The 27,073-nt window shown below is 36.8% G+C and overlaps 1 protein-coding gene across 1 annotated transcript in view; it reads left to right on the forward strand.

The window, feature by feature from the left end:
* CFAP47 (cilia and flagella associated protein 47) overlaps positions 1-27,073 on the forward strand; it is a 544,467-nt gene that overhangs the window by 444,553 nt on the left and 72,841 nt on the right. The window lies entirely within an intron of this gene.

A 27,073-nucleotide genomic window follows, 5' to 3' on the forward strand; every position in this document is an offset into this window, starting at 1 on the left:
ATGAAGTCGCCTAAAAATCTACAGCTTAAAAAATATTAATTTGCTTAAATAATATTTTAAAATTCCATTAAATTAATCATAACAGTTATGATAAAGATGATAAAATATGAATTATCTTAATACCAAAAAACTAACTGAAATCAGCAACTACTACTAGCATCCCAATACAAATAGGTTCCTGACTTTTTTCTGTGTACTAGTATTTATGTCAGCATCCTAAGTCTCATTATTTTATTTCATTTGATACAGCTCCATCATGTAGGTGTTATTCTAATTGAATTGAGGTGATTACAATTCAGAAAAATTAACTTACACAAAATCAAGACAGTTGCTTAAGGGTGAAGCTGAACCTCCTTGTATCTGACTTCAAAGTCTTTGTTTTCAATTTCTTTGTAACATTAAAAAAAATGTGAACAGGGGCGCCTGGGTGGCGCAGTTGGTTAAGCATCCGACTTCAACCAGGTCACGATCTCGCGGTCCGTGAGTTCGAGCCCCGCGTCAGGCTCTGGGCTGATGGCTCAGAGCCTGGAGCCTGTTTCCGATTCTGTGTCTCCCTCTCTCTGACCCTCCCCCGTTCATGCTCTGTCTCTCTCTGTCTCAAAAATAAATAAACGTTAAAAAAAAAATTTAAAAAAAAATGTGAACAGTTCACAAAGAGTAGGTACAGGTGGCCAAAGAATGATTGCAAATATGTTCATAGTCACTAATATTCAAATAGATGTTGATTTAAATGACAGCCGCCTAAGTTTTTGTTTTCCTTTTTGTCTTTATTTTTCATTGAAACCATGGTGAAATTTGAACACATACTGCTTCAAGGAATACAAATCACAACATAATTTCTGAAAAGCAGTTTGTGTAATACATAAAGAAACTTAGAAATTAGCCCCCTTTTGACCCAGTAGTTCCAATTCTGCTGAGATCATTTAAAGAAAGAATCAAAATATTGTATTGTTTATAATACTGAAAAGTTGAAAATCACCTGAATGCCAAATAACAACTTTATTATATTTGTATTATTTATATGTCTGCGTATATTTTAATTTTACTTACCCATTAATTATATGAGACATTTTCTTTTTTTTTAATTTCTCCCATTGGTTCTACACTTTCAGTCTTCCCACATAATGAAATCAATCAAAAAATTCAACTACATATTCTTCTTTGTAATGGGGAAAGAGTTACATGTAAATAGACATCTTTTTCTTTTACTCCTTTAATTCATCCAGATTTTGCTTTTTTGCTATATAATTATAATCTAATTTGATTCCCCTCATCTAATTAGCAAGTTTCCCATCTTCTCATTCAATAATAATAATCATTCTGTAGCTATTTACTTTTGCAGGCTGTATTCAGACAAAATCTATTCTGTTACATAGATCTGTATTTTAGGTCTTATTCCAGTGCTATACATTTTAAATCCTATAGTTTTACATTTTATTATTCTATCTTTCTTTTCCTGATCTTTTAAATGATTTATTTCCTTGGGGCGCCTGGGTGGCGCAGTCGGTTAAGCGTCCGACTTCAGCCAGGTCACGATCTCGCGGTCCGTGAGTTCGAGTCCCGCGTCAGGCTCTGGGCTGACGGCTCGGAGCCTGGAGCCTGTTTCCGATTCTGTGTCTCCCTCTCTCTCTGCCCCTCCCCCGTTCATGCTCTGTCTCTCTCTGTCCCAAAAATAAATAAAAAAAAAACGTTGAAAAAAAATTAAAAAAAAAAATAAATAAATAAATAAATAAATAAATGATTTATTTCCTTTTATCACCTGTTTATCCTTATGGAAAAAACTTAGAATAATTTTTTTTGTCAAGTTTCAAAGAAATCTCAGTAAACATTTGATTGCCATTACATTAAACCTGTAGACAAATTTGGGGAGAACTACATCTTTACAATAATCTCCTTATCCAAGACCATTTATTTCCTCATTTTCTAGCATAATGTTTATAAGTGTTAATAAAGTTCACTTTTGTGTATGACAAAAAACATAAAGCTTCCAGTGGCAGTACTTTTGTTTAAATAATCCAAATAATGGGTAAAAGGGGCCAAAAGGTAAAGTAAATAAATGCATAAATAAAAATAAAGTCCCAGGGAATTGCCTACTCTAAATGTGGAGTTGGGTATGGAAATTATTGTTTCTTTTACCAAAGTCAAGAATCTTATTTCATTAGTTTACAAACTTTATATCTCTCTGTATTAATTTTGCACTGCTCATATATGTAAATGACTTTCTTTGCTAGTTTTTTTTTTGAGTTCCTGTTGTTTATTCTTCAGCAAGTGATTTTTAACATATTTTCAAATTTATTTTTTTATTTTTTTGTATATGAAACTTATTGTCAAATTGGTTTCCATACAACACCCAGTGCTCATTCCAACAGGTGCCCTCCTCAATACCCATCACCCACCCTCCCCTCCCTCCCACCCCCCATCAACCCTCAGTTTGTTCTCAGTTTTTAAGAGTCTCTTATGTTTTGGCTCCCTCCCTCTCTAACCTCTTCTTTTTTCTTCCCCTCCCCCATGGTCTTCTGTTAAGTTTCTCAGGATCCACATAAGAGTGAAAACATATGGTATCTGTCTTTCTCTGTATGACTTATTTCACCTAGCATAACACTCCAGTTCCATCCACGTTGCATATTTTCAAATTTAAATAATAAGTAATCCAGTTAGTAATTATATATAATGTAATTTATGTCAACACAGAGCCTAACATTGTGTATTCCAATTTTAAATTTTCTACTTTGCAAAAAAGAGATTCTGAAAGTACTTTGTTAATTATAATTTATATTGTTTTTATTGTCTTCACATGGTTTTCGAATTTAATCCGGTTTTCTCCTGGATTCCTTATTGATTTCCCTAGTGTCTTCTGTGGCTTGTTTTTTTTTTTTTTTTTTTTTTTTTTTCAGTAAACTATGCACATCCTGCCAGTGCAGTGGGTTGACAGTTCAAGGTGCACTCCCTACTGCTCTATATAATAAGATCTCCAAAGGGGTTTATTTTCTCTAGAAACTTTCTCTAGAAACTTTTTGTTTGCTCTGGTGTTCTTATGTGGCATTAGTGTTAGGAGTGTTTCTCATGATTTGGGGAACTTAAACATTAAGGGTACCACAGAAACAGGAGCTCTGTTTCTTACCCTGCTATTGGCATTTTTAGAGATTTAGGGATTCATCGGCCATTCTGTAAAAATTACCGTAGGGATAATCTCATATACCATGTAAAGCATTTATAACCTTAAAACTAAGTCTTTCCACCTCTACATGGAACATTTCCTTGGTGAATATTTGAGAACTATAAAGATCTTTTTTTTGGGGGGCGCCTGGGTGGCGCAGTCGGTTAAGCGTCCGACTTCAGCCAGGTCACGATCTCACGGTCCATGAGTTCGAGCCCCACGTCAGGCTCTGGGCTGATGGCTCGGAGCCTGGAGCCTGTTTCCGATTCTGTGTCTCCCTCTCTCTCTGCCCCTCCCCCGTTCATGCTCTGTCTCTCTCTGTCCCAAAAATAAAAATAAACGTTGAAAAAAAAAATTAAAAAAAAAAAAAGATCTTTTTTTTTTAAGTTTATTTATTTTTGAGGGAGACAGAGACCACATGAGCAGGGGAGGGGCAGAGAGAGAGAGGGAGAGAGAGAATCCCAAGCAGGCTCTGTGCTGTCAGTACAGAGCCCTGTGTGGGGCTCAAACTCACCAAACCATGAGATCATGACCTGAGCTGAAACCAAGAGTTGGATGCTTCACGAACTGAGCCACCCAGGTGCCCCGAAGATTATCTTATTCTTGACCAATGTTCACCTAAATGTATAGAGTGAAATAGTAATTTCAAGAGATAAAATAGGTGTGATATGAAAAAAAAAAAAGCCTAAAGAAAAACTAAGTTCTATGCTTAAATTTGGGAAATACCAGCTTAAAAAAGTTCCCTTTATGGCAGTGTTTCCTAGGGCTTTTTTTTTTCTAATGCTGTTTATATTTCCATATAGAGGAAACAACACGCTTTTGGAATCTATATCTGGCTGAGAAACATATGTTTGTAAATATTGCTCTCAGATGAACTGATTCCGCAGAGAAGTTCTAAATGTGAACACTCCAGTTTGCCATATACTGTGTCAGTACATTCAATTCAATTCAGTGAAGTGTTCAACATTAAAGGGAGACCACTGACAGCTGCTAAGACTAGTGTATGTGTCTCATTGTGAGTGCTGCTGTTTCATTTTGTGGTTAGTTCTTCTATGCATCATCCCAGTCTCAACCTGACTTCAGGAACATTTTGACAAATGTTTGACAATCAGCAAAAGGACATAGATAAAAATAATTTCTGCAAACATTCTCATATTAACTTCTTTCTAGAATTTTAGTTCCCTTGTATTCATAAAATCCTTTAATACGGGCACCTGGGTAACTCAGTCTGTTAAGTATCTGACTCTGTATTTCAGATCTGGTCCTGATCGCACGGTTCATGAGATGGAGCCCCACATAGGGCTCCATGCTGAGTGTGGAGTCTGCTTGGGATTCTCTCTCCCTTTCTCTGTGCCCCTCCCCTGCTCATGCATGCATGCACACACACTCTCTCTCTCAAAATAAATAAATAAACATTAAAAAAATAAAATCTTTTAATAAAATTGAATCTCTGTATATTAAGATATTGACCAAGACTATAATTGTAGCCAGTGGCACTGTTTTTTTACATTGGAAAAAGACATTCACATCCATTTTATTCCTCTAAGGAAACTTTTTTTTTTTTTTCTGGAATTTTTCTTCCTTACAATGAGTTCCATGCTATGGCATAGATAGCTCAGTACTTCATTTTGTTTTTAATAATTTCAGTGTCCTTCCTGTTATCATCCTCTAAAAATTAGTGACAGGAATTAGACCAGAGTGGGGAGGGGGCCATGGGGGGGTTGGGGGAGGGGAGAAGGAGTCTTCTGTCAGTGAAGAATGTTAACCTGCCAGGTTTTCACTTTGAAGTTCATTCTTGTCTACACATCTAATTAGGTTGAATAACCAAGAGTGAGATAAGAGTATAGGTGAATTGTGATTTCAGAAGATATGCTGCTGCAAAGCTGATACATTTATAAGACTTGAAGTGTTCTTTTTCTCTTTCACTTAGGAAGTAATCAAATGTCACTGAAGCAAAGTCAAGATTAAGCCCTTGAGAAAGAAATATCTTAGCTGTAACATTTTCCTGGGCCCTCTGACTGTGACATTTAAAAAAACAGGGCTGGGTTGTGTGTGTTGGGGGATTACTCTTATTCTATATCACGCTATAGCTCTAGAGAATAAGGTACTACTTTACAAATATATGTGTATATAAAATTAGACCTAGGACTCTAGGAAGAGATCCAAGATACACGGACTGGCATTAGACTTGTAGTCCGAGAATCTGTTGTATTCTGGTTTTGACTGTAACCTGAAAAAGTTGTATTAGCTTAAGCTAGTTTCTGTATTCTCTAGAACCTATTCTGGACATCATAAAAAATGAAAATCAGTTTTACCAAATAGGATATTTTTTGAAGAACACATACAATGGTGTACATGAAGATATTTGTAACCACTAAAATTAGGTACAAGTATTGGTTATTAGTATTATTTGTATAGGAGAAAATAGGTAAACACAAAGATGGATTCCTGGTTTTCTTCAGGTTTATAAGAAATAAGAAAAATAAATAAATAAGACTAGCATAATGCTGGTACATGCCAGGAAATATATTTCTGAAAATGAATAAAGAAATAGTTTTTTTTCTTCTGAAATCCATTTGTTTTCTAGGTGAAATAGTTGTTAACAAATGATTTTCATTTTCATCAATTACTCATTAATGAAAGAGTTTTGTTACCCTAGGTGAATACTAGTTTTCTAGAAAAGAATTTCTTATGGAACAGTAGTTATCTATTTCCCTATTTATATCTATATTTTTTAAATTATTGAACTTTGTTCTTCCTTTTGATACCCCTAATCCTTTATGTATTCCACTCTTATTCAACATTTTCATTAAATAATATCACCAAGGGCACCTGGGTGTCTCAGTCAGTTAAGTGTCCAACTTCAGCTCAGGTCATGATCTCAGGTTCTTAAGTTCGAGCCTCACGTTGAGCTCTGTGCTGACAGCTCAGAGGCTGGAGCCTGCTTCGGATTCTGTGTCTCCCTCTCTCTCTGCCCCTCCCTGGCTCATGCTCTGCCCCCCCCCTCAAAGATCAATAAACATTAAAAAAAAATCACCAAATTTCAGTTATTTATATACCACTTTCACAAATTCTGACATACCATTGTATCACCTACATAATAATTTACTTAATAGTATTTTAATGGAAAACAGAGTCACTTGCCATGACCAATAGCAATGTACTCTTTGCAAGGAACTATTTCAAACACTCTACAGGGAAGTCTGGGTGAGCCAGTTAAGCATCTGACTTCAGCTTAGGTAATGATTCTCACAGTTTGAGCCCTGCATCAGGCTCTCTTTCGTCAGTGTGGAGCCCACTTCAGATCCTCTGCCCCCTCTCTCTCTGCCCCTCCGCCGCTTGCACTCATGCCCTTTCTCTCTTAACCTCAAGAATAAATAAACATTAAAAAAAAAACACTTTGCAAATATTAATGGATTTAGTCCTCACAATAACCCTTTGAGATAGATTGTATTGATACCCCTATGTTAGATATGTATACTGAGACATGTAGGAGTTATGTCCAAGATCACACCCACAATATATACTGGAGCCCAGGTTTGAATATAGGGCTGGGGCTCTACCCAACTGCACAATACTGTTATAAATAGAAGACAGCTTTAAAATGTCTATTGGTAAATAATGTAATAACAATTTTAAATATCTGCCCAAGTTTCACTCAGAATTATCTGAAGGATAATTGTTGCAAAACACTTTTCCTGGGAAGGAGAATCTGAGAAGGAGGTTAGGATTCAGGAAGTTTATTAGGGAATGCTCTCAGGATCAATGTCACTAGGGAAGAAGAGAATGAAGCAAGACTGAACAGAGGGAGAAGGTAGGGACAAAGGTGTCAGCTCACACATGGCAAGCACCGAAAGGCTGGCTCTTCAGAGTTGCCCCAGGTGGAGATGATAAGGCTGAGATTTTATACCTCCATCTCCTTGACCACCCCACCTGTCCCCTGCCCCAGCCCACTGCCTCCATTAATCTATCATTAAATGCAATCGGCCCCAGGAAAGCAGTTCCACCTGGGTCAGTATGTATGTGAGTCTATTGTTAGACTTTCTATTTGGTTCCAGTTGTCTACTCATCTATCCTTGTGCCAGTACCGTAATACCTTAACTACCGTAACTAAATGGCAAGTCTTGATATGTGGTAACATAAACTCTTCCAATTTTTCCTGTTTTTCAAGAGTTTTGTTTTTACTCTAAATCCTTTGTGTTTTTATCAGACTTTTAGAATCAGCTAGGTAATTTCCAAACACACACAGATACACAGATACATACACACATACATACCCCTGCTAGATTTTGTATTTGAATTGTATTGAAATTGTGCACTGATTTGGGGGTAACTGACATCTTAGAAATATTGATAGAAATATTGAGTGATTGAGTCTTTTAAATCTAGTCATTTGGCTTTTTCCTCCATCTATTTATCCAAAAGGCTGTCTATTTCTTCAAGATTTATTTATTTATTTATGAAATTTATTGTCAAATTGGTTTCCATACAACACCCAGTGCTCATCCCAACAGGTGCCTTCCTCAATACCCATCACCCACCCTCCCCTCCCTCCCACCCCCATAAACCTTCAGTTTGTTCTCAGTTTTTAGGAGTCTCTTATGGTTTGGCTCTCTCCCTCTCTTTTTTTTTTCCTTCTCCTTCCCCATGGTCTTCTGTTAAGTTTCTCAGGATCCACATAAGAGTGAAAACATATGGTATCTGTCTTTCTCTGTATGGCTTATTTCACTTAGCATCACACTCTCCGGTTCCATCCACTTTGCTACAAAAGGCCATATTTCATTCTTTCTCATTGCCACATAGTATTCCATTGTGTATATAAACCACAATTTCTTTTTTTTTTCAATATATGAAACTTATTGTCAAATTGGTTTCCATACAACACCCAGTGCTCATCCCAAAAGGTGCCCTCCTCAATACCCATCACCCACCCTCCCCTCCCTCCTACCCCCCATCAACCCTCAGTTTGTTCTCAGTTTTGAAGAGTCTCTTATGCTTTGGTTCTCTCCCACTCTAACCTCTTTTTTTTTCCTTCCCCTCCCCCATGGGTTTCTGTTAAGTTTCTCAGGATCCACATAAGAGTGAAAACATATGGTATCTGTCTTACTCTGTATGACTTATTTCACTTAGCATAACACTCTTCAGTTCCATCCACGTTGCTACAAAAGGCCATATTTCATTCTTTCTCATTGCCACGTAGTACTCCATTGTGTATATAAACCACAATTTCTTTATCCATTCATCAGTTGATGGACATTTAGGCTCTTTCCATAATTTAGCTATTGTTGAGAGTGCTGCTATAAACATTGAGGTACAAGTGCCCTTATGCATCAGTACTCCTGTATCCCTTGGGTAAATTCCTAGCAGTGCTATTGCTGGGTCATAGGGTAGGTCTATTTTTAATTTTTGGAGGAACCTCCACACTGTTTTCCAGAGCGGCTGCCCCAGTTTGCATTCCCACCTCTTCAAGATTTATTTAGGGCCATTTTGTCTGTGCTGATTTGATATGTCAGCATTATCATAGACTACACTGCCATGTGTATTTGGTTTCTTTCTGAGTTATCACTACAGTTCCACTGATCTGTCTTTGAGAGCTGAAACTACACTATTTTAATTAGAGAGGCTTATAATGTCTTTTAATATGTGTTGAAGATAGCTCTCTGACATTACTTTTCCTTTTCAGAGTTTTACTGGCTATTCTTTCTTGTTTATGTATCCATATGACCTTTATAATAAACTCAATTACCTCCAGAGAAAACCTGAAAGAATATTTATTGGAATTATTTAAAATTTATCATTTAAATTTTAACTTTATACCTGTAAGAAAAATGACATTTCTGTGATACTGAATCTTTGGTTCAATGTCCATTTTATGTATTTTCACTAGTTTGTCAACTTTTTGTTTTCAGAAATGTTTAACCTGTATTTTTTTATGTATTTTCAAATATATTTTTTATATATTTTGCATGTTTCTAATGGACAAATCGTGCTCAAAATAATTATATATTAATTATATTATATATTATATTAGTATATAAATTATATTAATTATAATATAACCATTATAGTAATAATTATATTACTGATAGATAATATATCTCATTTTTTGTGATATTAGAGGAACAGTAAATACACAGTTTTTTGTCAAATAATGTAAGCTACTTTTGTGATTATTTATACTTAGTATTTTATTACCAATTTTAAATGCAACAACTATTTTCTCTTATTGCTTCCTAGAATACATAAAGGCTTTACTGAAAACAATAAGAGTATTCTTTGCTCAAGAATAGAAAATCTTTAATCATTTTCATGAGAAAGATTAATATAATTAAAGATATTATATAATGACTATTATATCACTTTAGTACTCTTGGTATTCTCTGATGCAGTAGTAAAAAGATTAGCATACTCTTCAAAACATTCTACACAATGTTAATAATCTCTGTAAGGACTAATTAAATTTTATCTTTACTTTAAAGAAAAGATTTAGAGCCCCACTTTAGTTTGTTGTCATCAGAGTAATCACAACATTAGGAAAGCCTCTTTCTGGTTACACAAATATTCCTGGCCAATAAATGCATATGGACGATCCCTTTCACCATATTGCTCTATTCTACTTAAATTTCTTTTTTTTCTTTAAAACATCAGCAGGCCTTTTTTTATCACATAATTTTCTACATATAAATAAAACAAACCAGATATAATTTTAGTTAGTGTCATTTTCATGTAATTTAAAATTTTTTCAGTATTCTATTTTAGCTTTATTTAAATATGGATATATGGGGAGACAGATAAATATTAGTTAACATCCCTTTGTTCTTTGACAATTAATGCCTCTGTTGTCAACATGAAGCCATTCAGGCTTTTTGTAAGTTATATTTGCATAACTTTTGCTCATTTTAAATGATACTAGGTGAGTTTTTCTTATTAATTTTTTTTTAATTTGAGAGAGAGAGAGAGAGAGAGAGAGACAGGGAGAGAGAGCGTGAGCAGGGAAGAAGGGCAGAGAGAGAGAAAAAGAGAATTCAAAGCAGCCTCCCCCCTCAGAACCAAGCCTGAGGCAGGGCTCGATCTCATGACCCTGGGATCATGACCTGAGCCGATATTAAGAGTGGGACGCTCAACCGACTGAGCCTCCAAGGTGCCCCAATATTAGGTTGTTTTTACCTCTGTCATTAATTTGTAAAACTTTTTAATATTATCCATTAAAATTCATTTTTGGTGTCTCCATGAGAGATATTTCTTTTTTTTCTTTTAAAGTTTATCTATTTATTTATTTAATACTCTCTATACCCAAGTGGGATTCAAACTCACAACCCTGAGATCAAGAGTCATGTGCTCTTGAGGTGCCTCAGTGGCTCAGTCAATTGAGCGTCTGCTTTCACCTCAGGTCATGATCTCACGGTTTGTGGGTTCAAGCCCTGCGTTGGGCTCTATGCTGATAGCTTGGAGCCTGGAGCCTGCTTTGGAGTCTGTGTCTCCCTCTCTCTCTGCCCCTCCCCCACTTGTGCTGTCTGTCAAAGATGAATAAATGTTAAAAAAATAAAAAATAAAAAAAGTAAAGAGTCACGTGCTCTTCAGTCTGAGCCAGCCAGGCACCCCTCCCTGAAAGATATTTTTTCTAATCTATTATTTGTTTATTGTGTTTAATTATTTTTTTCCCATATTTTTTTCTGCTATTTTATGGTTAAATTATCCTGTCTTTATATCCTCTGGGTCACCTGTCTTGGTTAGAAAGATTTTATTCTCAGGGTGCCTGGGTGGCTCAGTGGGTTAAGCATCTGACTTCAGCTCAGATCATGATCTCTCTCACAGTTCGTGGGTTCGAGTCCTGTGTCAGGCCCTGTGCTGACAACTCAGAGCCTGGAGCCTGATTTGGATTCTGTGTCTCCCTCTCTCTTTGCCCCTCCCCCACTTGCGCTCTGTCTTTCTCTCTCAAAAATAAATAAAATTAAAAAAATTAAAAAAACATTTATGATAACAACAAATCCCTGCAATTCCTAGGCAAAAATCTAACAAAATATGTACAGTACCTATATACCAAATAGTAGAAAACACTGATGAAATAAATCCAATAAACCTTAGTAAATAGAGTTGCATCATGCTCATTGACTAAAAACCTAATTTTGTTAAAATGTCAGTGCTCTCCAGTTTGATATATAGATCCAGTGCCTTTCCAATCTATTTTTCATGAGACTATTTTTGTAGATATTGATAAGCTGATTCTAAAATATATATGAAAAGACAAAAGAGTTAGAATTCCCAAAAAGATGAGGAAGAATGAAATTGGAAGATTTACATTGAAGATTTTAAGATGTACAGGCATACCTTGGAGACATTGCAGATTTGGATCCAGATCCCTGCAATAAAGCAAATATGGCAGTAATTGAGTCAAATGAATTTTTTGGTTTCCTAGTGCATATAGAAGTTACGGTTACACTATAGTGTGGTCTCCTAAGTTACAATAACATTATGTCTGAAAAGCAGTGTGCATAGCTTAAGTAAAAATTAATTTATTACTATAGACTCTCTTTTTAAATGTTTACTTTTGAGAGAGAGGCACGCACTAGGTGTTGTATGTAAGTGATGAACCACTAGATTCTACTCCTGAAACTAATATTACACTATATGTTAACTAACTGGAATTTAAATAAAATCTTGAAAAGACAAAAAAAGATTTATTACTAAAAAATGTTAGCCATCATTGGAACCTTCAGTGAGTCATAATCACTGATCAAAGATCACTTTAACAGATGTAAAAATACTGAAAAGGTTTAAAATGTGTGATTACCAAAATGTGACACAAAATAAGCAAATGTTGTTGGGAAAATGGCACTGATAGACTTGCCTGATGCAGGGTTGCCCAAACCTTCAACTTGTTAAAAAAAAAAAAAGAAAGAAAGAAAGAAAGAAAGAAAGCAAGCAAGCAAAAACCAAACAGGGCATTATCTGAGAAGCACAATAAAGTGAAGCACAATAAAACGAGGTATGCCTGTACCTAAAAATCTACATTATTTTATATTGACTAAACAGACATCTAGACAATTTGTACTGACTAAAGATGGACATAAAGATCAAATGAACAGGAAAGAAAACCCAGGTTTAGACCCATACACATATAGTTAACTGAATGTTTGGGGTCTGAAGAAATACTAAACACCTGATTGATACAAGCATGGTCCACTGATAGGTGGTCAGATTAGATGGTGAAAGTTCAAAGAGAAGGAATATTTGCATCATCTCAAAGTATTTCCACTAGATGTGTATTAAATACTAAAATACTAACTTACATTGGAGAACTTGGCAGATACCATCTTAACGAAATAAAGATTAACATGACCAATAATAAAATATATCAATATCATATATCCCCTGATAATCGGACACAGAGAAGAAGAAATAATCTCTCTGGTATTATTCCCCCCAAAATATACCCTCAATCTTATGAGAAAACATCAGAAATTCAAACTGAGGGGCATTCTATAAAATAAATTAACAGTGCACTTTTTTTTAATGTTTATTTATTCTGAAAAAGAGAAAGAGAAAGAAAGAGAGAGGGCATAAGCAGGGGGAAGGGGAGAGAGGAGAGAGAGAATCCCACACTGACAGCTTGGAGCTCAATCCCATGAACAGAACCGTGAGATCATGACCTGATCCGAAATCAAGAGTTGTACGCTTAACTGACCAAGCCACCGAAGTGCCCCACCAGTACACCTTAAAAGTATTAAGATCATAAAAGACAAGGAATGGCTGAGTCACAGATTGAAGGATACTCAAGGGACATGCCATCTAAATGCAATGCAGAATCTTGGCTTGGGTCCTGTGATATAAAATAACATTAGTGGAATACCCAATGATATCTGGATAAAGTATATAGTTAGTTAATCGTGTTGTACCAATGTTACTTTCTTAGTTTTGATAATTCTATATTTTCACATAAAAGATTATTTTTAAAGTCAGTTAGAAAATATTATCTCTGGAATTATTCCAAACACTAACTATCTTTTTATTTTATTACTCAAAATCTATAGCATGTTTTATAATTTCTGTAAGACTATGTGAGTCTAAAATAAAATAAAATAAAATAAAATAAAATAAAATAAAAAAACGATGTGAGTCTTTCTTTGTGTCAGGTAAATTTGGGATGGTAATGTGATGATAAATTGAGTTTTGGTTGCTAATTTACAAAAAATAGAACAAGGGGTGCCTGGTTGGTTCAATCAGTTAAGCACCCAACTTCGGCTCAGGTTATGACCTCACGGTTCATGGGTTTTGAGCCCCACGTTGGGCTCTGTGCTGACAGTTCAGAGCCTGGAACCTGCTTTGGATTCTGTGTCTCCCTCTCTGTCTGTCCCTCCCCCACTCATGCTCTGCCTCTCAAAAATAAATAAACATTAAAAAAAAAAAAGTAGAACAAGGAGGATTCCAATGCTAGCTGGTTAGTTTATGTTAATTCCTAAAAAATTATTGCTATGTCATCAAAACCAGGTAGAATGCTTATAATGAAAACAAACACGAATAGTAATAATAGCATGGATTGATTATGAGCAAACTCTAACACTTTAACCTAGTTTTACAGATCTTCCTTGACTTAGGATGGGGTTATATCCCAATAGAGCCATTGTAAGTTGAAAATAACATTAAGTTGAAACTGCACTTAACACCTCTAGCCTACTAAACATCAAAGTGTAGCCTAGTCGACATTAAACCTTTAAACCAGAACATTTCCCTTAGCCTGCAGTTGGGCAAAATCATGTAAGACAAAAGGTATGGAATATCTCAAGTAATTTGTTGAATACCAATGTGAAAGTGACAAACATAAAGCGTACCACTTGTTCACCCTCGTGATTAGGTGGTTGACTGGGAGCTGTGGCTCACTGCCACTCAATACCCAGCATCATGAGAGTGTCGTACACTAGCCCAGGAAAATATAAAAATTCTAAATTCAAACTACAATTTCTACTGAATGTGTACTGCTTTTGCACTTACAAGGGACGGTCTCTATTTTGCTAAACTCTCAAATCTTAGGAAATATGTAATATGTAATATTCATTTTCTTCATTTTCTACAAGGCATTAGATTCCATTATGAGATCCTTGTGATACAAGTAAATGCATTCCAGTATATTGAACATTTGTATCCAAAACTCCTGATAAATGGACATTTACTCTGTCATGATAGTCACTCCCTTTCCTTATGCTTTCAGCTCCCGTGTTTGTCTTCCTTCTTCTGTTCACTAGGCAAACCCACAACCATGGTGAATTTAGTTTCAGGGCTGCTCTATATGTTTACTCATTGTGGGATGTACCTAGAACATTGTCTCATTGTGGCTGGAAGAAGCACATGAGGAGAAGTTCTAGGGTCCCAACTTGTATGCTGTCACCTACCCTGACATTCCATTGGTCAAATCAAGTCACACTTAGTATCATTGGAGATAGGAAATATATTCTGTCTGCCTTAACATTGGAAATATTGAAGTCTAATCACAATCAAACCCTGGCCATGAGCATATAATGATAATAAAGGGGAAGAGTGAAGTATCAGGAAAAGTGGTCCAGTCTCCTACAGTAGCCACCAACCAACTCTGTCTTTACTCGCACGCACACAGGTAACTGAATATGGGTGGGAGACAAAGAAAAAGAAACAAAACAAAACAAACCTCTGAGTTTATTTTCATTATTAGGGCCGAATGATTTGTGTTCCTGTCACAAGCCAGCATAATATTGACACCTTGATCTGATGGCCCCTGCAGCCACCAACCCACTTCTTTTTCTTTAAAGAAAAATTCCTAGGAGAAGTTTTCTGTCCTTACTGTCTCTGCTTCTTTTTTTTTTTTTTTTAAGTTTATTTATTATTTGGAGAGACAGCATACGTGCACATGGGGGACGGGCAGAGAGGCAGAAAGACAGAATCCCAAGCAGGCTCTGCACTGTCAGCGCAGAGCCCAGTGCAGGGCTAGAACTCACAAACCATGAGATCATGACCTGGGCCGAAATCAAGAGTCATATGTTTAACTGACTGCGCTACCTAGGCTCCCATCTCTGCTTCTTTATCTCTATTATCAATTCTCTTATTCACTTCAGTGAGAACCTAATCTTAACAACTCAACTAAAATTGCTTTTGTCAAGGAAATCATGACCTTCATGTCCCAGAATCTACAGGTCAATGTTATGTTCTTATCTTACTTTATCTGTCAGTAGCATTTGATATAGTTGACTCTTCTTTCCTTGAAATGTTGTATTAACTTGACGTTTGGTTTTCCTCCTCCATCATTGTTTAGCCCTTGTGAGTCATCTTTTCTGTCTTTTATCTGCTATGAGAACTCTAGGTGTTAGCTTGATTTAAGGCTCAGTCTTATCTCTTTCCCAATTATACTATCTTCCTGGCCATTTTTATAGGCTTGTGGATCCTATCTATTCATTGTAAACTCCTAACTTATATCTCCAACTCCAGAATTTCTCTTGAGTTTCAACTACTTATTTTTTTCTTCACATGGATATCTAGTAGGTATCTCTTACTAAATAGTACTCTTGATATACCTGTCCCCTCACAAGCTAATTTCTTACTCAAAGATTTCTCCATCTGAGTTAATGGCACCATTATTTATCTAGTTCATCTTGCCAAACACCTAAGAGTCATACTTGATTCCTTTTTTTTCCTCGCTGCAAAATCCCAGACTATCAGTGAATGGTGATTACAAAGCCATAAATGTGTATCTCATTTCTGACTCCTTTTTTCTACCTCCACCACTTTAACCTTCATCTATATCACCCGAACTACTACAATTGCCTCTTTTATTTGTCTTGCACCCTATACTCTGATCTCCTCACAGAAGAGAGTGGTCTGTTGTAAAATATAAATTGTGTCCTGTCATTATGTTGTTTTAAACCTCCCTGTGTCATCCAGGGCATTTAGGTTTAGGTTTGGGGGCACCTGGGTGGCTTAGTCAGTTAAGTGTCTGAATTCAGCTGAGGTCATGATCTCGCAGTTAGGGTTCGAGCCCCACATTGGGCTGTGTGCTGACAGCTCAGAACATGGAGCCTGTTTCAAATTCTGTGTCTTCCTCTCTCTCTGCCCCTCCCCCACTCATGCTCTCACTCTCTCTCTCAAAACTAAACATTGAAAAAAAATTTTAATAAAAAGATTTAAGAAAATAAAAACCTTTAGGTTTTAAATCTCCCAAACTTTGGGAGGCGAGGTCAGAGAGGCCCCCCATTATCTGGTCCATGCTTTTTTTTTTTTCCCTGACCATACCTCCTCTAATCTCTCCCACACTTCACTTAGCTGCTACAACATTCTGAACTGATTTCTATTTAAGAGTTTAAATTGCTCACCCTTCTGCTTGGAACACTCTTACCACACCTTCTTGATTACCCACCTCTAAATCCCTTAAATGCCTCCATTCAGTGTCTCTCTTTAGAGAAGTTTCCCTGAAAACAGCCTTCACTAATTCTCTTCCTAAACAATTAATTTAAAACCTATTGTGTAGTTATCTACTTATTTATTCCTCTTCTTTCCCCCACTTTATATTAAGTTCCACACCACAAATGATATTTTCTCTCACTCCCTACAGTATTCCCAGCAACTAAAACAGTGCCTTGTTCAACTCATTCATATACTAATATTTATTGAGAGCTACTATCTCCTAAGATCCTGTTCTAAATTCTGTTGATACAGCAGGGAGCTAAAAAGACAAAAATCTCTGCCCTACTGGGATTTACATGCTAGTAGGAAATGACAAGCAATAGGATGAGGAGAGAAAATAGGTAGGGGAGGGGGATAAGGCAGGTCGTGGTGCTAGAGGTGCAGGGCTTTTTAAATTTTTTTATTTATTATTGAGAGAACACAAGGCGGGGATGGGCACTGAGAGGGGAACAGAAGATACAAAGTGTGCTCTGTGCTGACAGCAGCAAGCCTGGTGTGGGGTTCGAACTCACAAACCATGAGATCATGACCTGAGCCGAAGTCAGATACTCAACCAACTGAGCCACCCAGGTGCCCCTGGAGGTGCAGTTTTGAAAAGGGTCATGAATGAATTGGTCTGCAGAGATGGCTATAATAAATGGCTGATAGAGTCTCATCTGAGTCTATACCGTCTATGTCTTGTGTAAAACCATAGAATACTTAGCAAATTTATGTATCACAAAAAGCAGGAAGAGAAAGCCAATATGCTAGAATGCTAAATGGATATTTAATCCCACTATTCCATAATGTTTGGCTGAAGTTTTCAAGACAAAGTATTAAGGAAATAATAGAATGTCTGCCATGTGAGTGCAAAGCATCAGTAGCATAAATTGAATAGGGTTGTGTGCAGCTTGGGAGCACATTTTTGGTTTTGTCTTAATTCTTTTTTTTTAATGTTTATTAATTTATTTTGACGGGGGGAGGGGCAGAGAGAGAGGGAGACAGAGAATTCAAAGCAGGCTCTGTGCTGCCACTGCAGAGCCCGATGCAGGGCTTGAACTCACGAATGGTGAGATCACAACCTGAGCCGAAGTCAGACACTTAACCAACTGAGCCAGCCAGGCACCCCTTGTCTTACTCAATTCTTGATAACATACTTTGTAGTAAGATTATCTCAAATTTAAAGTAAGTTTGAGCAAAATCGCTTTTCACAGGTGTTAGAAATAGGTAATTGTTGTCAGGCTCTGGGCGGATGGCCCGGAGCCTGGAGCCTGTTTCCGATTCTGTGTCTCCCTCTCTCTCTGCCCCTCCCCCGTTCATGCTCTGTCTCTCTCTGTCCCAAAAATAAATAAAAACGTTGAAAAAAAAAATTAAAAAAAAAAAAAGAAATAGGTAATTGTTCCAAATCGCTTTGCACAGATTAGATCATACCTGGATAATTTGGGTCGGCTAAACAGGCCAAATATTAAGATACTGGAAAATAAAATGCTCCTTTGCATGGATATTGAGTGATGAAGGGTCTTTTGTCATATCTTAGGAAATGGCTAATAAATACCTGGTAAATGGCTAGACAACTCTACTTATAACCAAAACCTCCAACAAGACATATTGTTTGGATTTACATTGATGCTGCAGAAACCACACATAGTTACAGTTGTGAAGAAAGACTGAAATTAGAAATTTAGAAAATCTTCCATTATGGATAAGGCAACAACAGTCCACATGTTACAATTTAGGTAGAAATGGTGATGTCCCAATGGGCAGGTAGTCCATGGAAATGGGAATTCAAGGACAGTATTTGGATATCCAGGAAATCATTCATTATAGGTGGAAATATAACATACAGTTGACCTTACTGGTTTGGGGCTGCCTCTTGAAGGACTTCAGAAAACAGTCAAGACAGTCAAAATCTTGAATCTTTGATTTAAATAAGTAGCAAGACATGACAAATATATAGAACCAGGTCTAATGTTTGAGGGAATAAATGATAGCATGGAAAAGTGACTTTTCCAAATGTGGAAGATGGAGTTTAATATTCTGTATTGCTGCTGCTGACGGCAGAACTTCTACCAGAGACTGGTATCTCTAAGCAGTGGAACTAGGGCCTAAAACAATGAAAAACCTTCCAATTTTGTTTCATGAACGAACTGAGTACCTTAAGAAATAGGAATCCCTCATCACAGGATGAGTTTAAGTGGTTGCCGAGGGGCCATCTTCCAAGTACTATTTAGAATATGTTCCTATATTCACTGGCAGGTTATATGTGAGGACCATTAAATTAGAACTCAAAGATTCTGTCATTCTTTGTTAATGACATTAATAAAAACAGATCTATGTAGGTTTGTTTGCTTTTGGAATAGCTATTCTCATTTTGATGCTAGGTTTACAATATTTTGTCTTTCTTAAAAAACTGGCCAGGTTTTGGGATGCTTGGGTGCCTCAGTTGGTTGAACATCCAACTTGGGTTCAGGCCATGATCTCACAGTTCATGAGTTTAATTCCCACATTGTTCTCACTGCGGTCAGCTCAGAGAGAGCTTCAGATCCTCTGTCCCTCTCTCTCTCTCTCTCTGCCCCTCCACCGCTCATGCACTCTCTCTCTCTCTCAAAAATAATCATTTTTAAAAATGGAAAGCATTTTTTCTTAGGTGCTAAAAAAGCAATAAGAAAGAAAAATTTGGAATAAAAGTGCTCAGATAGTGAAGTAAAAGACAAATTATATACTTTTTGACTACTTTTGGAATCAAACAAGGTGTGAGAGAGTAAAATTATGTTTTGTAATGTGGAATATACTCTTTCAAGTTTTATTGGTCTAATAGTGTTTTTATTATGTTGGTATCAAGGATCAAGTGCCTGTCTTAGGAGAAACATAATAAAACATGCTTAAAATTGAGTATTTATCTACCTCCATAACACAGAGAAGAAATCAAGGCAAAAACACTGAAGGTCACTGGCGTAGAATCCAGTTTGAAAAAACATAGAATGCACCAGCTTCTATGCAAGAGCCTCAAGAGATGGAAGCTGTAAAGAAAGTGTTGTGAGATAGTAAAGGTGGTGACAGTTTTAGCACATTGGGTCACTTTTGGAACACTTAATGCAATTGTGTAGACTTTGAATTTTTGTTTTAATTCTTAGAGTCTGTTAAGTGAAATATGTTCTATGACATATTTGGTACATCTCATGACATGTTTGGTACATTCTAAAAAAAAAAACAAAATTTCTGCTTTATGCTATACAAATATTACATTTTTCATTGTTTTTGTATGAAAAAATATAATATCAGACTCCATTTCCAGAATACGTATTACATTCAGTGAGATTGATTAAAATTTTCTATCACTTCGAACTTTAATTTCAAGCAAAAAAAAATTCCAGAAATAACAAAGTATGTTGGCTCAGAAGAGTTTAAAATGAAAATCAATATGCATCTGTCAAATGTAATCAGAGCTTTATCTGATATGTCAAAAATCCAATTACACCTGAACTGAAATTGTTAGTTTTTTTCTTCTTCTTCTTTTAGCTGTCAATGCTATGTATATTTAAGTCTAAAAGTAAGATCAAATGCATATAAGTTGTCATGATCTCCATGAGTAAGAAATAAGTACACAATTGAAACTCTCTACTGTCACCAGCTCTGTGGGCAAGTCAAAATTTAATCTTACAGAGGGATTAGATTTACTTTTTTTTCAGCTCTATCCTAAAAGGGACACAATGAATGCATTTTATGAAAACATTCATTCCAGGATTTCTCTATTTTGACTAGGCTTAACCACTCGTTACCTTTTGCTACTTGTATTCTACCTGAATTCTGGTAGCTATAATGGGTTTCCTTTCCTGTGCAACTTGGCATATATTGGAGTCCCTGACCCCTTGATAGGAACAGAAGAAACCATCATTAAATGTTATTCATTTTATTATCATATGTAAATGGGACTGTGATATTTATCACAGCTTCTATCAGGAAGAAAACTGATAGAAGGGAAAAGGTAAGTGGGAAGACACCTTGCAGACAAGTACTCACATCCTGAGTACATTAGCAAAGTCTCCACATTTGACATTACGATTGATCCTCAAACAACATGGGTTTGAACTGCTCAGGTCCACTTACATGCAGGTTTTTTTGTTTGTTTGTTTGTTTGTTTGTTTTTTACAGCGCAATATTATAAATGTATTTTCTCTTCCTTATGGTTTTCTTTCTTCTTTAATGTTTACTTATTTTTGAGAGGGAGAGCTCCAACAGGGGAGGGGCAGAGAGAGATGGAGACAGAGGATCGGAAGCAGGCTCCACACTATCAGTGCAGACCCTGATGTGGGGCTCAAACTCACAAACCATGAGATCACAACCTGAGCTGAAGTGGGATGCTCAACTGACTGAGCCACCCAGGTGCCCCATCTCTTCTTTATGATTTTCTTAATAACATTTTCTTTTCCCTAGCTTATTTTATTGTAAGAATACAGTATATAATACATATAACACACAAAATATGTGTTAATAGACTGTTTATGTTATCAGGCTTCTAGGCAACAGTAGGCTCTTAGTAGTTAACTCTTTAGGAGTCAAAATTTATATGCAGATTTTTGACTTTGCAAGGGAGTTGACACCTCTAGCCCCTACATTGTACAAGGTTCAGTTGTAGTTGGTTACTTGTGAGGGCTGAGTTTTAAGAAAGCTAAGTTCATGTATAGCTAAATATATGCATATAGTTTAGGTAGTTAGAGAGTGTTGAATAATCGGTGGACTATTGTCAAGCCATTAGCAAGTCCTTATATGTAATATATATTTGCTAAATTATCTGATCTTTCCCATTTCCAAAGTCTCATCCCCAAAGATAGGTGGAGTGTGAGATCTTACCACCACCATTTATTTGTCTCCCATGTGGAAGTATGTAATTATCCAGTTAGCCCTCTATATTTCTGTTACCATATGAACACCGGTTCTTCTGAATCACCCTCATTCTCAGCATTTCATATCCCCAAGAGCAGTGCATCCACTTTTTATTTTGGTTTTTATTTAAATTCCAGTTAGTTCACGTACAGTGCAATATTAGTTTCAGGTGTACAATATAGTGATTCAACACTTCCATACAATATCCGGTGCTCAACAGTACATCCACTTTTTTTTATCACAGCATCCTCTCCTTTCCAAACTCTAAGACTTTATACCACACTATCCTCTAGAATTCATGATTTGTCTTAGGGAAAATACTCTCTATCCCCAAATCAACTTATCTGAATGTTTCCTGTATCTTGAAACCTGACCCTCCTCTGACAAGATACTGTTTCCCTATAATTAGAAAAATCCTCATCAGCTCTGTGAAATACACTGTTGTTGTTATTGATAGTCGCATTGAATATTCTTTTTAAACTTTTTTTAAATATTTATTTATTTAGAGAGAGAGAGCATGCGTGAACAAGTCGGGGAGGGGTAGAGAGAGGGAGAGAGAAAATCTCAAGTAGGCTGCACACTGACAGCATGCAGCTGGACACGGGGCTCCATCTCAGGAACTGTGAGATCATGACCTGAGCCAAAAAGAGACACTTAACTGAGTGAGACACCTAGGCACCGGATAGTCGCATTGAATATTCTAATTAGTTTATTTATATCCTTTGATTTTTACATGTTAATGTTTAGCAATATTTTTGTCATTCCAAAAGAAATTATAGAATGAAGAGAATTGTAATATAAAAATGAAAGATCTGTCTTGAATTGTCTATAAATATTGAAACAATTCATACATAATAAAATACTCATATCTATTGGAAGTCTGGTTTTGCCAAGACAGCATAGTCCTTTTCTTCCCACCCCACTCTAGCCAAACATCAATGGAAAAACTCCCATGTGCCCCACCCTGATAACCTCAGGAAGGCCTAGTAGATAAATGATTTTCACCCTCCCACCTTCCTGCCTCACAAACATCACACTCGGATTGCCTTCCCCTCCCCCTTGCCTGTCTGTTGTGTTGATAAGGCTAAGCAGCAAAACTAATCTATCATTCCCCCCAGCGAAAGTGGGCGATGCTCCAGTTCCCTCGCCACAGTGGTGTTGGTGGAGCCAAGAGAGGAGCTTATCTTCTCTTTCTTCCCTGGCAGAAGCAGGTGGAGTTCAAACTATCCCACCAGGGAGGTGTCAGCATTGTTGTAAGCTGAGAGTGTGTCCCCACCCAAGAACAGTGAGACTTAAAGAGCTGGTGCCTGGAGGATCTAGTCACCTCTACCTACACCTGTTGTCAGTGAGACTGAGCAAATTGGTGCATTTTGGGCTAGTAAGCAGTCCGATTTCTTCCCATTGGTGTCAGCAAAATCCAGTAAGGTGTACAGCAGGGCCAGCAGCCACTCCTATTCCATCCCATTCCCTGGAGTCAGTGAGATCCAGTGGGGACCACAGTCTACTCCCCTTGTAAGCATCAATAAGGTAAAATGAAGTGATGTGAGGCAGGGTAGTTGGCATGTTGCTTCTCTTCTTTCCACATGTGAGCCCGGACCAGTGGAGAACTGAGCCTCCAGCCCCACCTAGCATCAGTGAGGCAGAATGAAGTGGTAAGAGGTGGAGCTAGCTGGCACTCTGCTTCTTCCCTTCTCTTTTCTTCTCTTGGTCGTTTCTCTCGAGCCCATCAGGGAACAGAACCTCCACTCCACCCTTCTGCAATGAGGTGATGTAAATCAGTGCCTCACATTCTGCTTCAACAAATAATTTTGAATTCTCATCACACAAATGAAAGAACAGAAAATATGAGAAAAAAAACTAAGTTAAAGAACCAAATTGAAGTACTGGTAATGATGAAATACATTAGGTTAAATAAATATCTCGCTGGTTGTGATCAAGAGGAGAATGGAGATGATGGAGAATAGAATCAGTGACTGTGAGGACAGATCAATAGAATCTACACAGACTGAACAACAGACAGAACATAAACTGAAAAAAAAATACACAGAGGTTCAGAGACATGTAGGAAAATAATAAAAGAGATAACTGTCATATCAGAGCCCAGAGGGAGAGGAGAGCCTGTGACTGAAACACTATTCAGAGATATAATATCTGAAAACTAGTGATGGAATACATAAACCTAAAGATTCAGAAGGCTAGTAAACTCCAAACTGTTTAAAGCAAAAAGAAATGGCGCCTGGATGGCTCAGTCGGTTAAGCGGCCGACTTCGGCTCAGGTCATGATCTCGCGGTCCATGAGTTCGAGCCCCGCGTCAGGCTCTGTGCTGACAGCTCAGAGCCTGGAGCCTGTTTCAGATTCTGTGTCTCCCTCTCTCTGACCCTCCCCCGTTCATGCTCTGTCTCTCTCTGTCTCAAAAATAAATAAACGTTAAAAAAAATTAAAAAAAAAAAAAGCAAAAAGAAGTCCATAGCAAGACACATCATAATTAAACTTCAGTAAACAGAAGGCAAAGAAACAAACCTTGAAAGCAGCCAAAGAGAAATAGTGCATTACTTACAGGGAAACAGCAATTCAGATGACAAGAGATTTCTCATCTGAAACCGTGGAGACCAGAAGGAAGTGATACATAATTTCCAAGTACTTAAAAGGAAGAACTGTAAACTGTAAATTTTATATCCTGAGACTATATCCTTCATGAATAAAGAGAAAATAGACATTCTTAGATGAGGGGAAAGAAAGACAATTTGTTATAAGCAAATCAGCCCTTAAAGAATGGCTAAAGAATATCCTCTAAACAGATAGGAAATGATAACATAAAAAGAATTAGAACTTCAGAAAGTGAAGAATATCAGAATGGGTAAAATAAATATTAATAGACCCTCTTACTTCTTTTGAGTTCCTTAAATCATGTTTGCTCTTTGAAGCAAAAATTACAAAATTTTGAGATATGGAATCTATTTATCTATTTATCTCTATATCTATAATCTATCTAGAGAGAGAGAAAAAAGTCTTAAGATAATTATATTTGAAATGTGGAGCAGATAAAGTGATCTAAATGGAAATAAGGTATATTAACTATATTTTCTTAATTTCTGTATTTTTGATATTCTGGTGTCTGGGACCTTGTTGGGACCTGCCTCTCCCAGGGTTAGCTAATTCCTAAAGGTAGTAAATGAGTCTTTTTGGAGAGCACCTTTTGTATGCAAACCAGCAAATCTAGAGCCTGTGCCTCCCACATCTCTTCTATTAGGCTTTTACGTTCTAGGCCAATATTCTCCTATCCTTATCACTCCAGGGTTGGGAACCCCTACACGCCAAAGCCTACTGAAATTACTCAAACTAGTCATCCCTAAACCTACTTGGCCTACTTACCCTACCTTGCCCATTACTTCCCATGAAAACCACAATAAAGACTCTCACCTGTTCCCTGCACCTCGTGACTGACTGTGGTGCTTCTTCATGTGGCACTGCATGGCATGGCACGTCTCCTGTTTCTAGGGGTAGGTGAGTATAAAAATTTCTTCATGACAGTCATTTCTGTGTCTGCATGTGTTAACCACATGTGATTAAAACAAATCCTGGGTTCGTTTTAAAATGTACATTACATACACTTCATTCAAAGTAGCTAAACATTGTTACCTGTGGAGAGCAATGGGTTGCATATGTATATTAAATTATCACTTAAAAGAACTAAGATGGGGCGCCTGGGTGGCTCAGTCATTTAAATGTCCAACTCTTGAGTTCAGCTCAGGTCATGATCTCACAGCTTGTGAGTTCAAGCCCCATGTGAGGCTCTGCACTGACAGCGTGGAGCCTGCATGGTATTCTCTCTCTCTCTCTCTCTCTCTCTCTCTCTCTCTCTCTCTCCTGCCCCTCCCCTACTCTTTCTCTCTCAAAATAAATAAATAAACTTAAAAAAAATAAAGAAAAGAACTAAGAATATAATATGAATATACTCAAAAGTACCATAGATCAGTTAGAATCCTAAAATATGTTCAAGTAACTCATGACAATGTCACCACACATAAGACATGAAAGAAATAAAGTAGTGTTATAGGCATCTGTAAACACATAAACCCAACAACTTAGGGGGAAAAAAATGATCCATTTCTAGTGAATACCAAACTACTAGAATTCACCAAAGATGAAATAGATAATATGAGTAGTCATATAGCTATTAAAGAAATTGAATTCATAATCGAGAAACTTCCAAAAAGAAATTTTCAGGCCTAGATGGCCTCAATGGCAAATTCTTTGAAACATTTTAAGAATTAACATTAATCGTTCTCAAACTGTTATAAAAAAAAAGGAGGAGGAGAAGAAGAAACACTTTAACATATTCTGTGGCCAGCATTACCCTGACACAAACCCCAGAAAACCATAATCAAAGAAAACTACAGACTAATACTGTTCATGAAATTAGGCAGAAAGATCTTTAACAAAATATCAGTAAATTGAATCCATCACCATATAACAAAAAATATGCCCACAACCAGATGGGGTTTATTCCACATAGAAAGGCTGGTTCAGTATTTGAAATTTCATTAATGTAATCCACCCTGTTAAAAAGATTAAGGGGAGGGGTGCCTGGGTGGCCCAGTCGGTTGAATGTCCGACTTCAGCTCAGGTCATGATCTCGCGATTTGTGAGTTTGAGCCCTGCGTAGGGCTGCTGACAGCTCAGAGCCTGGAGCCTGCTTCGAATTCTGTGTCTCCCTCTCCCTCTGCCCCTCCCCTGCTCATGCTCTGTCTCTCTCTGTCTCTCAATAATAAATAAACGTTAAAAATTTTTTTTTATTTAAAAAAAAAGATTAAGGGGAGAAGAAACTGCATGCCGATCAATATAAAAAGCATTTGAATAAACCCAATATCAATTTCTTAGAAAACTCTTTACAACCTAAGAATAAAAGGGAATTTTCTCAACCTGATAAAGAGCTGACTTGATAAAATGATAGCAAATGTTGAATTCAATTATAAAACATTGAGTACTTTCTCTCTAAAATAGGCAGCAACACAAGGATGCCATTCTCATCACTTATTTAGCATACTACTGGATGTCCTAGCCAGTACAAAAAGGCAAGCAAAGGGAGCAGAAGGCAAATGGAATGCAAAGGAAGAAATAAACTGTCCTTATTTTCATATCACATGATTGTCTGCCAGGAAATCCTAAGGGATCTTTAAAAAAAAGAAAAAGAAAGATTTGTAGAAGTATTAGGTGAGTTCCGCAGGGCTACAGTAAACAAGAACAACATAGCACACATGCACAGATCATATTTATATATACTGGTAGTGAAAACATGGAAGCTGAGAGTAAAAACATAACACCATTTACAGTCTCTCCAAGTAAATAAAATACTTGGAAATAAATCTAACAAAACATATATATGACCTATAAACTGAAAATGACAAAATCAAACAAAATATAAAGAAATTGAGAGATATGCTGTATTCATGAGTTGCAAAACTCAATATAGTAAAGATGTCAGTTCTATCCAAACTCATCCACAGGTTTATAATGCAATTCCTGACAAGATGCTCACACCTTCTGCAAATTTAACGCACACAGAGCTAAGCAAATAGTTCTTATATTTCATTAATAGCAAATTCCAAAGGAGGAAAAATTAATAA

Source organism: Lynx rufus, unplaced genomic scaffold (genome assembly GCF_022079265.1).
Source record: "Lynx rufus isolate CCGP_SWC_20201006 ecotype Redwood Valley unplaced genomic scaffold, mLynRuf1.p SCAF_14, whole genome shotgun sequence".
Classification (NCBI taxonomy): domain Eukaryota; kingdom Metazoa; phylum Chordata; class Mammalia; order Carnivora; family Felidae; genus Lynx; species Lynx rufus.